Raw genomic sequence first — 14,280 nt, 5'->3', positions numbered from 1 at the left:
ATAGGACAACATTGTACAATCAGAGGGACAACCATTACAACTCATCCCGCCGTCAAATCGAAGCTGAGTTACCCCCGAGTCCGAATTTAGCCTGACCCCGTTCGGGTAAGTACTGAGACTGAACCTTTTTTGGTTAATATTTCGCATTTTCGTCGTTACCCATCGAATATCTTGTAATAACATCGCTATCCTGCACATTTCCTAAGCATACGTTCACATTTGGGAGCGAAATTTGACAACTTTTGCAGGCGTACCAGTGCTTTGTTTGGGCTTTAAGGCTGCTCTCATACTTGCGTATAAAGCCCTCCATAATGAAGTGCCTGAAAACCTTTCTAAGCTCCTTCGCATCCGCCAGTCAACGTATAACATCCGGTCAACCACACGTATTATACTTAATAATGATAATGATAATAATAATAATGATAATAATGATAATGATAATGATAATAATAACAATGATAATAATAATAATAATAATAATAATAATAATAATAATAATAATAATACAGGGTACTTATAATCCGCCAATTCCACATAACTAACATGCTCAAGGCGTAGTAGAAAAAGTGAGTTATGAAGTACAAAAATCATTACACAAACATGCATATGAAAATGAATGACAATAATGATGATGAAAAAAAAATCATAATATACAATTCTACGGGAGGACAGTTACGAACAAATGAGTCTTGAGGGCAACTTTAAACATTCGAAATGTAACGGATAGCTTGAGGCAACTGATTCCACAGGTAAGGTCCAGCATGTGCAAATGACCGACCCCCCCCCCCCCCCCCCCCCCCCGATTTCTTCGTCTTTGGAACAACAAGCAATCTACAATCGGATGATCTTAAACATCTGGGAGGATTATAAAATGTCAGCAAATTAACATTATAATCTGGGGAGATCCGTGAATGCAATGACAAACAAACAGTAATAATTAAAATACAATGCGAGATTCAACGGGTAACCAGTGCAATGCGGACAAAACAGGGGTAATGTATTTCTTCTAGTAAGGGTAACACTCAAAGAGCCCGGCATCGCGCCTTGGGTGTTGCAGCTTCACAATCCTGGATTAGTCTCCCTCTAAAATCCAGTCAGCAGTCAACACAAATCAATTCAAAAACTGTTGCAAACTTATATTCGTTCCGGAAAGTAGGACCTCTTTTTAGTTCTGAGTTAATTCTACTGCATAGCTGGTATTGACCTAACAACTTTATTGTTTGTTTTGTTTTGTTTTGTCCTTTCTCTCCGTTTTTTTTTTCAGTAAACGTTGTTAATTTCTTGTATTTTGTTGAAATAACTGAAACGCTTTGGGTCTATATAGAACAAGCGCTACTTCAGATATTGGGTATTACAATGTGTATTAGTATCATTAGATAAGAAACAAAACGTATGCAACTGGAAGACTGGGAAAATGTTCTGACTGATATTGCTGCTGACAGGGCATACGAGATGTTCATACGCAATTTTTCATTCTATGATAAAGATATATCCCTCCTAAGTAATAAATCTGTTCAGAAAAAGGAAACAACCATGGACTACCAAGCCAGAGCTCTGTCAATACACAAATGTAACAAGTTATATTTCATTTGAAAAAAAGAAAAGAAAGCTCCTATATAAGCCCCATTTTGACAGACCTTACCGCGACAACGTCAGGAGAACAAAATTCCTCTCCTCGGGCAATAAAGGGGAAGTTTATAATAACGGATATACACCGAAAACCATCTCCGGCTAGGTTTCTACGAAGGGGGTTTGTCCACTGATGCGACTACCCCGCCCACCGCCAGCGCCACATGTGCGTAAACAAAACGTGGTTACAACCACTGATCTCAACTACAAAGAGATCTGGGCCCCATTGCTAGAAACTTTGCGTTTAAACGCAACTCGAAAAATCAAACGCGAGTCCTCCAAATCGCATGCAACTTTACGTTTAAACGCAAGTGCGTTGCTGAATGGACTTGCGTTTGATACTGTACACAAATATCAAACGCAACTTTGCGTTTGATTCATGATGGCCAATAAAACTGCCAGCATTGTAGCAAAAAAAAAAAAAAGAAAGACTTTGTCAATACCAGTATGGTGATAATTTGTTCAACAAAGCTTTATTGAATCATGTAAAGTAAAGTTAGTCGCTTAAACAATACAGAAATTCAAAATGATGAAAGTCAGTTTTCATCAACTACTACACTGTCTGTGACAGTCCAGAAGCGAACAATCCTCCCCCCCCCCCCTTGATGATTGCCCGTCTATCGAAGATAGCATGGAATGTATGCACGTCCACGTGCATCGCGTAGCTACCTACAGCAAAGAGGTCATATTATACATGGTAGATATGATACGTGTAATGCCCTATGTAGGAGTCCTTGCAATAACCCCGCGAAATTGAAACCATACACTTTCTATCGTAATTATCGATTTTTTTTTCTCGCTGCTGTATAGTTCAACGGTTATATCTACACACTAAAAAATAAAGGTTGAAATTTGCACCCTGTTTGTCCCTATAGCAGCACCCTGGGGTGCACAATTGCACCTTTTATTATGCAAGTACAAAATTAAATCTCTTAATATTTATATTTGTACCTACAAAGATGCAGACGTATCCATCAGAATGTAAGTTTGATCTTGCGAGTAAAACCTTGGTACCCGTGGTCCAAATTTTCAATTCACAATGTATTAATGTTTATGGTGAATGTATGCACCCTTGATCCTTGATTAGCACAAAACTGAGGGTGCAAATTTGCACCCCTGCAGGTTCAAAATTCAGCGTATTGCATCTCTAAGGGTGCAAATTGCTTATTGGGGTGAAGGTTGCACCCTATAGGGTGGTTGTATAGCGACAATTATGGGGTTCAAATTTGAACCCGTATTTCTTAGTGTGTATGTAATTTAGATCTCGTAATTCGCACAGGAATTATGCAATGTGTAAACTTTGTACAACCTGATATAGGCCCTAGGCCTAAATGCGATCGCATAAACTCCTTCCCAACGAGCTCACCACAGCTTTAGATAATCCCATAGTCCCAGTTATTGATTTCAAAGTCATATCGCAGAATGTATTTTTCAGGGACTGAAGTTAGCATGAACGTGAGTTTATTTGTTTTGTTTTTTGTTTTGTTTTTTTTTACAAGCAAATTATGCGCATATCGAGGTATCCGAGCTATTTTAATCCTTAACTGGTGTTCTGTAAAACTTCATTACTCAAGGGATTTGATATTAGCCAATATTTCAGTATTTGAGCGCACTTTTCAATACTTACCGCCGTCGCTTGATGCAATGTATAGACGATGCGCTTCCTATTTGCAGGGATTTATTTCGGCTAATTTCAGACTATCCTCGTCGAAAATGGTTAGGCCTAAATCTGAAAATGAATCATGTGCAAGTTGCGGTCAAACGCAAGTCTCTTCTTGCAACGGAATGCAGGAATCAAACGCAATTTGCGGGCGATGCTTGCGTTTGATGTGAAGTTGCGTTTAATCGCAACTCGAGTTTCTAGCAACGGGGCCCAGTTGTTACAATCCACGCACGTGATCGGCGCGCGGTGTGACAGTGTATCAAAGTAATGCTACCGTAACTGCGTTCTAACAGAAGGGTTATCGGGGTAGTGTCAGGGTAGAATAGACTGGATAGGATAGAATTTGGCAAAAGTTACAGCGACAACGTCCGAGCAACATTTTGCGGGGACCGTTAACATAACAGGCAGGATAAAGAAATTTACCCGGACGCTATCCGGAAGTTGTCGCGGTAACAAGGCTCTGTTAAAACGGGATTTCAGAAACCAATTTCCAAAAAGAAATACAAGTACGTGTATGCAGTCAGATCGCTCTGGTTTACAATAGACCTTTTTCTGTAATTTATTACAATTTATATGTGGATGTTTCTTTTCCCACAGCCTAGTAACGACGCATTTCATTCTGCCGTTCCCTCCCATTAAGTCCCATAGGCAGGAATTCGCTTAGTTGTTAATAGGAAATGCAACCCTCCGGAAAGCGTTTTGGTTGTTAAGGGCGATTACAGAACCGGTCTATATAGACGGCTTGCATGGAAAAAGAGCTGAAACATGGTCCAAGGAAATGGAAATTTGATCTCTAGATTTCAAAGACAGAAAATATTGTGGGGAATAACAGAGGTTTTTAAATGCCGAAATTGCGCTGAAATCAGAAAATCAAGAAAAATGTTTGAAAATACGCCGTTTTGCAACAGATTTTATGTCAGTCAGATTTCAGCCTCTATGATCTATAGATAATCAAAAACCCTCGGACAATTAGTATGACTATTATTCATTGCTCTAAAGTATATTCACTAATTCTACAACAAAATGATACGGTTAGCTCTTAAAAAGGTCAGGAGTCAGGAAAACTAAGACTCACGTCGCATCTAACAATAGCGAGTTACGCCCACTCATCCGTTTTAGGGGAAAATCGCCCTTACTGGCATACACGCACGCGGTAACCGTCTTGTGTGGAAAGCCTAGAGGTATGTCATCTGCATACGCATCTATAAGAGCTTACTCGTAACACGTTCCCGCGTATAGGAGAGCCTTTCCCGTTCCCTCGCAGTTATTCTAATCAAGCACAGCTTTCTGTTTTCATTTTTTTTTGGGGGGGGGGGGGGCTGGATGGGGGAGGAGGGAGGGTACGTACAGTTACATGGGTGGTTTCTCTTTGATGTATACTACAGTTGTATTGAGTTCGAGTCAAGAATCGAGTTCGGGGGGGGGGGCAGGGGGCAGTTACCCCTCTTTCATGAAAAATGGGTGGGGGACAAACATTAGTGTGCACTTTACACATATTTTCAATGTATTGTTCATAACTGGTGGCTGTCCTAGCTCCCTAAAATTTACGAAGATAACACGCATAGACCAAAAAAAAAAAAAATCATTGATCGCTTATAAGTCGCTTCAAGAAAATAATAACATACTCAAACCAGGTGGGATTTATGAGAGATCATTTTACTGATCATGCCTTGATATTACACCATGTGATGGAATTACAGATTCGGCGTATATGGACCTTTCAATATCATTTAATACGCCTGATCATAAAGCATGGATACACACACTGTTTATAGTATTAGAAGAATTGAATGTTCCTGATTCAGTGATTAATGAGACATCGACGAAAAGTACGTGGTGTTTGAACATAAGATGTGACCTCTGTCAGGACCAATTCATGGACCTTCACTATTTTTCACTCAGTGACTTTCTTCTCATTTGTTTCAGCACTTTTCTCGTTAGTAACAAGCTTTATATCTGCGACGCGAACACTAAGACGACGCAGCCTCCCGGGTTGGACAATGGAAACAGCTGTCTTGCGCACGTGCAGAACACCATTTTTTTGTCTAATTATCTCGTCTTAGCGTTCGCGTCGTAGATCTAAAGCTCGCAATTATTATCAGCTTGACTGACGTAACGTAATTTATGTATTCATGTTCAAACAAAGAATGAACTTGGGTGGACCTGTGACCAGAAATGAACACGTGAGGAATCATACATTTCATCGCTTCTCGTTAAAAGCACTAACAAACTTTTTCCATTATCAATATTGCCAAGTGCTAGGCTTTAATTATAAACGCTTTGATATGGCTTATTATCAAAACATCACGTAGGCTATCTCAGTGAACTTCAAACCAATATACCTGTCATAAATTACTTTTTCTGCACATGCGCAAAGTGGAACCACGAAGAGGCTTATTATAGGTCTTGTACATTGACGTTGAACTCATGGCGTGTTGCGCTGTGTTGTGTTGTTTTGTGTTGTGCGCGTGTTTACGCGCGTACATTCTTTGATGAATGTATGAGTGAAAAGTCCGTCCTTCAACCCAGGAACAATCTAAACTCAGTGGTTTTATTCGAATTACGGAGTATCACAGTGTGCTACCTGTACGGTATGTATTCTATATTATTGAACTTCCCAACACCTTTACAACATTCACTGAAGTAAAAAAAAAAAAGTAAAGGCAGCAGAAAGCTAAAAGAGAGCGGAATAGTGAAGTGAATGAAGGCCAGCTAGTACTGACTTTGATTTCACTGATAACCGATTTCAAAGATAATCTTCGTCAAACAATCGAAGCTATTCCTCGACATCACTTCTTGGTGGTACTTGGCGATCTCAATGCACGACTCGGTCCAGATGATATTCTGTTCACATGCAGTGACCATAATGACAATGGAAGACGATTGCTTGATATGATGAAAGAATGTCCAGTTACTGGCCATAAACAAGGGAAAACTATGGACCTGGATGTCACTAAACAAGACCACTCGTCAGTTAAGATAACATTCTGACACGTAAGAAATGGCTTGAAAGCATCGTTAACAATGAAACATTTGGGCCCTTTTCCTCTCTTGGGTCTGATCAAAGGGTGGTGACTGCAACAGTAAGACTTAGTCTCAGGGCGCCGAAAAAGCAGAAAGTGAAAAGGGTGAAATATGCTTGGGAGAATCTAACAACTGACCGCCAATTACAAGAGCAATATGCAGTGGAAATAAGAAATAGATTCCATGTACTCCTCAGGGGCCGCGGAACGTTTTTCGGTTTGGGGGGGGGGGGGGCTGCGCAGCCGGAGGGGGGTGTATCAAGGTCAACACCCCCCCCCCCCCCACCCCGCTTAGACGCACTGGCGTAGGGATATTTCTCCTCCCACACGAAGGTGATTTTACATTTTCAGACCTGAAATTCAGCGATCTGGTGCAAACTTTTGGTGCAATAATAGTAATATCAAGCCTTCGAACAAAGTTCGTAATCTTGGTGTTATTCATGATGCAAATCTGACATTCAAAGACCACATTTCATATGTATCCCAATCTGTAAGATTTCATTTGCGTAACCTGGGCTCAATTCGGAGATATTTAACTAGATCAGCAGCAGAAAAACTGATGCATGCTCTTATTTCGTCTCGTCTAGATTTCTGCAATTCTCTGTTTTGCAGCCTTCCACAAAAAGAACTCACTAAACTGCAACGTCTTCAGAATTGTGCCGCTAGATTACTTACTTTCAAGAAGAAAACTGTGCATACTACCCAAATACTTCGGCCCCTACACTGGCTTCCTGTAGAAAAACGTATCAACTTCAAGATTCTTCTTTTTGTTTACCGTACATTGCGCAAATTTGCCCCTGTCTACCTTCAAAATACTCTTCATCTTCACCAACCACCACGTAATCTCCGTTCATCAAACTCGCTAAAATTACAGGTATCTCGAATCAAGCATAATTGGGGGGGATCGGGCTTTTTATGGGCCCAAAACTATGGAATGGCCTACCAAAATCTCTTAGAGAAGCATCTTCCATAAAAGTTTCAAAAAGAATCTCAAGACATATATTTTTAATTTGAATTTACAATATTGTATACCTGTATGTATAGTATGTGTACGTATATAGGCCTATTGTTTGTTGGTTTATTGTCTTATTATTTTCTGTGATACTGTTGTAACGTGACACAATATGTACTCAGTTCTATAGCGCCTTGAGTATATTTTTTTAGGTAGAAATGTGCGCTTTATAAGAGTCTCACTATTATTATTATTACTTGGATTTTTTTTCTAGTTCCCCCACCCCCCCCCCCCCAAAAAAAATATTTCTGGAAATAATTTGGATTTTTTTTTCAGGAAAGTGTTAATAGCAAAATCACGGCATTTAGCTCTTATTCCGCGTGTGCATCATCTATGTGTATGTACAAAACCTAATGAGGTAGAGGGGGAAGGTGTGGGAGGGGGATGCCCCCTCCCACTCGATGGAGCTTTTGCGTTTTTAAAATCAAGATAAAGCGATCTAAAGAACACTTTTTGTGAGAAATTCGGGAAGCGTGACTTTTCCCCCGATTTTTCCCCTTTCTTTTTTTTTCACGATCCAAAAGTGTGTGTGGGGGGGGGGGGGCTGCAGCCCCCCCCCCCCCCCCCAGCGCCCCCGGTTCCGCGGCCCACCTGCTCCATGAGGAGACTGAGTCAGCCACAGAAACTTACGAACGCTTCATTGATGCAAACCAACAAGCAGCAGAAGCCTGTCTCAAACAGGCCAAGAGGGAGGAGTACAAAAGCTTAAACCCTAAAGTTGTTTGCCAGGAAGAAGACGACAGCTGCTTATAGAGCGTTCATCACAGACAAGAGTGAAGATGGCAAGATCAGAGAAGAGTATGCAAGGTAAAGGAAAAACTTATACAAGACATATACAATGTTGGATCAGGAAAAACTGATTATGCAAAATTAATAAATGAAGTAGAGGGAGCACATGAAAATCGAAAGTATGCACTACCAATGACATCTCAGTCTGTCAGGATTCGGGTTGAAAGTGGAGAAAAGAGCTCAGTTGTGACCTGGTACTCACACTTTAAGAACTTCTTGGGCAACCCTCCTGAGCTTCTAGAAGATGATGAACCAACAGCACCTATTTTTCAGTGACCTCCCCCATATCAGATGTCCCGTTTGCTATGAGTGATTACAAGAAGGCTAAAGCATGCATAAAGAACAACAAAAGCAGTGGGGAGAATGGGGTAGCCCCTGCAGTTCTGAAAATGTCCCTGTGGATGACATTATCTTAGAATTTATCAACCGCTCATATGAAGAAGGGGACCAGTCGGAACAGTGGTCTACATTTAACATTATCCCAGTAATAAAGTCAGGGGATCTCTCCAAGGCTGACAACTTCCGTGGGATTTGCCTGAGCTCAGTAGTAGCCAAAAGAAATAACAGAATGATCTTGAATCGTATCAGACACTACATGGATCCACTGCTAAGGGACTATCAGAATGGCTTCCGACAGGCACGATCGACTGTAGGACAGATCCTAGCATTTAAAAGAATACTTGAAGGAGTGAAAGATAGAAGCCTATCTGCAGTGATCAAATTTATCAATTTCAAGAAGGCCTTTGACAGCATCCATCGAGGGAAGCTCCTCGAGATTCTCAGTGTTTATGAAATTCCTGAGAAACTAGTTCATGCAATTAATGTCACTTATTACAAGACGCATGCAAAGGTGTGCTCGCATGATGGAGAGACATAGTATTTTGAATACTGGCTGGGGTAATTCAAGGAGACACATTAGCACCCTTTCTATTCATCGTAGTCCATGACTATGCTTTGAGGCTTGCGATCAATGGCAAGGAGGACGAGCTTGGATTTACGGGTGCTGTTCGTTATTCCGAAAGTTCGCTATTCCGAAGGTTCGTTATTCCGAAGGGTCGTTCATCCGAAACACGCAAATTCCCTATACCTAGAGGTTCGTTAATCCGAAAATGAAAAAGGGTTCGTTAATCCGAAAATGTGTGGCTTTATTCCGAATCTTAGGAATAAAGAGCCTTCGGAATAACGAACCTTCGGAATAACGAGCTGTAACCGGATTTACATTGGTGCCCCGTCAAAGCCGTCGTGTTCCACCTGTAATGGTCACTGATCTTGATTTTGCTGACGATATTGCCTTGATATCAGATACGTCTGAAAAGGCAATGGAACTGCTATTTGCAGTGGAAAAGGAGTGGAAGAAGATTGGTCTATGGCTCAATGCCAAGAAGACAAAGGTGATGGCCTGATATTGACGACACCATTATCACAACCTTACATGGTGCAGTATTCGATGTGAAGAACGATTTCAAGTATCTGGGCTTCTGGATTGCCTCGACAGAACGAAACATCATGATCAGACGTGGCCACGCATGGATGCCTTGCACAGTATGAGGAAAGTGTGGAAATCCACACTTAATGATGACATAAAATGGCGACTTTTTGACACAACAGTTGAGTCTGTACTACTGTATGGAGCAGAGACGTGGACACTTACAACCCGAAAAGAGAAAGCATTGGACGGAGTGTACACACTCGTGGCCAGGATAATTTTTGATGTATCGTGGAGTGACTACATTAGAAATGTCGACTTGTATGGTACAGTACCATAAGTGTCTGACAAAGTGCGTGAGAGAAGGATGAGATTAACGGGACACTGTGCGCAACACCCTGAGCTATCTGCCAATTTCCTCGTACTCTAGGAGCACAAACAGGGAATTGCAAAAAGAGGAAGAAATAGGGGTCACTTTCATCCGTCAGGCCTTGATGGCATTAATGAACTGCGGACAGCCATATTAGATAGACAGGTTTGGAGGTACAACTTCGTTTATGGAACCCAAGATGGCATAAGCTGAAGCTAAGACATGCCCTCGAATTATGTATTAATTTATCGTGGAGTGACTACATTAGAATGTCGACTTGTATGGTACATTACCATAAGTGTCTGACAAAGTGCGTGAGAGAAGGATGAGATTAACGGGACACTGTGCGCAACACCCTGAGCTATCTGCCAATTTTCTCATACTCTGGGGGCACAAACAGGGAATTGCAAAAAGAGGAAGAAGTGGGGTCACTTTCATCCGTCAGGCCTTGATAACATTAATGTACTGCTGGCAGTCATGTTTTAGATAGAGAGGTTTGGAGGTACAACTTCGTTTATGGAACCCGAGATGGCATATGCTGAAGCTAACACATGCCCTCGAGTTGTAGTAGTAGTAGGAGTAGTAGTAGTAGTAGTAGTAGTAGTAGTAGTATAACACTAATAATCTTTATATGAAAGACTATAGATATTTATACACCAATGGTTTCTTCTCGTGAGAGTTTATGTTAGAACTTCAATGATTTACCTTTATATCAGCAATTTTGCTTTTGTCTTATTTGGATTGTTTTGATTTGTTTGGGTCTTTCCTGTTCTTTCCTTTTGGTTAATAGTTGCTGTTATCGCGCTCAAAAAAGAATGGACTGATTAATCAGCTTCGTTGTGTGGTACGTGTCAAAGATTCATCAGTATTCGAGGAGAAAAACGAGGGATCTTACCCACAGAGACGGGGAAAATCTATGTGTGCACGAAAGATAGAAAAGTAAAAAACAGTTTAGTGGTATATTTAAATTCTTCATTTCCAAATATCAAAAGTCTTGGAAAAATGAAACACAATCAAGGGAATCACTTGAAATTCCATTAAATAAAATGTTCTCTTGAATTGAACGAATAAGTGATTCCATAAATTCGGTCTTTCCATAGGAACTGTGTGCAATGTAATATCAGTCCTTTAGGAGACGACTTCATTACAATGGCAAAACTGCGTATGGCCACTTAATATAGGTTTTCCCTCCCAGTTTCATCAGATATGAATTCGATTTCATGAAAGGGCGTTCATATTCAAGCGGTTTTAGTCACTGATCAACTCCCACGGTTCATTTTAATTCCTTGAGCATTTAAATTTCGTTTCATGCAAGTCCTTTCATTCAATTATGAGAGAAATTCATTCAATTTAACGACTCTCAACGTTGCCATTCAATTTCATGCCAGCTGGATAGACGGTCAATTTCGTCCCAAGTACCAACTTCAATTTCATTTATAGGAACACAACTTCACACTTTGAACGTCGTCGAATTCAATTAACACAGTTTCAACGCGTTTCTACGGATCCCTTTTTTCCCCCTGTGATATATTGAGTTATGATATCATTATTTTTATGTATCTAGCTTTAGCTATTTCTTTCCTGCCAGACCTTTTATTCCTCTTTCAATTTATCACCTAACAGTATGGATGCAACATTAATTTTACAGGGAATGGCCATATCATAATTTCTTGTATGTCCACATCCATATTCAAATTTTGGACCTCCATTCCTACATTCCCCGTGTCATATATTAGAAGTTATCACAATCGACTCAGCTGTAGACCTGCTTCACCCAAGGGTTTCGCCAATGATAGTTTTGCTGGTGGTCAAATGCTTCGCTCACTAATTCTGTCCATATTCGAGATCATATCCATGTATACTTTGCTCTAGCAGCCGCATATAAAGGACAAGTCACACCTTCATATACATAAGGATTGAGATAATGCAGCAATATTAGTAGAACACATCAGTGAAAGTTTGAGGAAAAATTGGACAATCTATTCAAAAGTTACGAATATTTTAAGTATCTGCGCAGTCACTGCTGGAAGAGAAGACTACTACAGTGTGTGATGTCACATGCGTACAACTATAAATAAGGAAAATAAAAAGAGAATTTTCACAAAACTTGACTTTTTTGAATAAAGTGCACATTTCTTCGACTTGCTCTGACGTATGTTAAGGGTAATATTATTCCCCCTGCCTTCTGAAAGAGAGAAGTCGAGTGTTCTTTTGTTATGCGAGAAAAATGGAAATATGTTGAATTTTCTTTATTCGTCGTTGTACTCAAGTGATATCATAAGCTATAGTAGTCTTTTCATCCAGCCGTGACTGAGCAGAAACTTCAAAAAAATTCATAAATATTAACGGATTGTCCGATTTTGCTTAAACTCTCACTGATGTGTTCTACTAATATTGCTGCATTCACTCAACCCACATGTCTATGAAGGTGAACTTGTCCTTTAAGTCGTGTGTAAATAATGAACATGTCTGTGTTTGAATGTGGAGTTATGCGAGCAAAAGTACCATTTCAAGGCACAATGTATCTGCATATTCAAACAGACAAGTAACTACAAATAATACAAGCAACGACGAAAAAAAAATGTCCATATGTTATAAATATTTGTCTTATCGTGAATTTGAATGCGTTGCACGTGCATTTTTAACTGAACGCCCTCTTTACACGTTTATTGGAGAAAGTCATGAAATCGCATGCTGATGAAATTAAAGGCCGTGCCACCCTTTCCGGGCAAGCTACTCGGGCTTGTTGCGTAGAGGAATTTTCCAGCACGCGGGAGAATTTCCCCGGGGGGAAAAGAATGTTTGCGAGTTTCGCACTTGTTTCTTACCTACTAGACGCGTGCTACTTATCTTCTACTTGCGTGTATTCCGTGTGACCTGCCTGAGAGCTTTGAAACCGATCCGTTTTCTGTTACGAGCGACTTACAGGTAATTGCATGATAGGTGCTGCCGGTAAGGGTCTCCTACTGGTGTTCTACGTGTACCTTCTGCGACTCTACTCGGAACAAGTTTTGAGCATGCTCAAGGCCTTGTCATTACCGTATCTGGGGAAGTTTTTGCGGCTTGACTTTTCGGGGAAACAAATTTGCTACCCGGAGCTCTCCGCAGTTGGTCCGCACCTGACAGTACCTAGCGCGTATCTCGCCTGTTAGTTGCCCGGAGGGTGCGCACGCAAGTCCCATTTAACCGCAGCCAAGTTTTTGAGCATGACCGAAACTTTTTCCGGGTGAGTCGCGGGGATGCCCGGAGTGAGGTCCACGCAGAACGCCAGTAGGAGAGGCCCTTAGCGGCAGCACCTCGCAGGCAACTCCCACACAGGTACTTTCGCAGTCCGCATATGCAGCTAAGATAATGACATTCTGTGGGACTTCATTGCCATTCCTTCAACAAGAGTGGAGAGCAGCAAACATGGTCAAATAGAATCTGTACAAATTATAGAATGTTTAAGGATAAATTGATGTTAGAGAAGTATCTACAGGTCTTGTGTAAGAAAGATTATATTACGTTAAGTAAATTCAGATGTAGATCTAATGGATTACCGTTAATAAGGGCAGGTTTGATGCAAAGCTTGACAGATGAATTGCATTGTACTATCTGTTCATATCCGACGATATAGGGGATGAATTTCATTATATTTTTTGTTTGTCCCTTTTTCAACAAAGAGAGATTATTGTATTTACCAAGTAGCTTGACGGCCAGTAGACCAAGTGCATTACATATGGCCAAATTATTCAATTCAACTAATGCTTGCCATTTGAAAAAAATAGCCAAATTTGTCAGAATTATTATGTTTCAGGTCTCTTCAATACCAAAGAAGAAAGACAGTATTTTTAGTAGAAAGTAAAGTAGATGTGAATGTTTGTACACGTAGTGGTAGAGTAGTTAAACGTCCTTTACGCCTTGTTTTTGTAAACATATTTATTCATATCTGTTATTTTCACATGTACATGTACATTATCACCTATATCTTTGTATTCATATATTGTAAATATGTTTGTACTCTCATACCCCGAGAGGGGGTCGATAAAGTCAATAAAATCTTACAAATCTTACAAATCTTACATGGGAATTCCTTCACTGAGTTGTCAGCACCCACGCGACTGGTACAACAGGTCACACAGTATACCCGCAAGTAGAATTTAAGTAGAACGCGTCAGTAAGTAAGACACATGCTCTGACTCGCCCAAATCCTTGTCCGTGTTCAGAAATTGTCCGGTATGCTGGAAATATCCCACACACACAACAAGCCCCGCCTAGCGTGCCCGGAAAGGTGTGACAGGGCCTAAACATGGTTGCGGGTAAAAAAGATTGTCCGTGCGCACCTCCGGCGACTACGAGTGAGATACGTGCCAGCAACGGTCATCTGCG

This window comes from Diadema antillarum, unplaced genomic scaffold (assembly GCF_040938485.1).
Source record: "Diadema antillarum isolate AM-2024a unplaced genomic scaffold, OU_Dant_1.0 seq00000329_RagTag, whole genome shotgun sequence".
Classification (NCBI taxonomy): domain Eukaryota; kingdom Metazoa; phylum Echinodermata; class Echinoidea; order Diadematoida; family Diadematidae; genus Diadema; species Diadema antillarum.
This window is presented reverse-complemented; position numbering follows the sequence as displayed.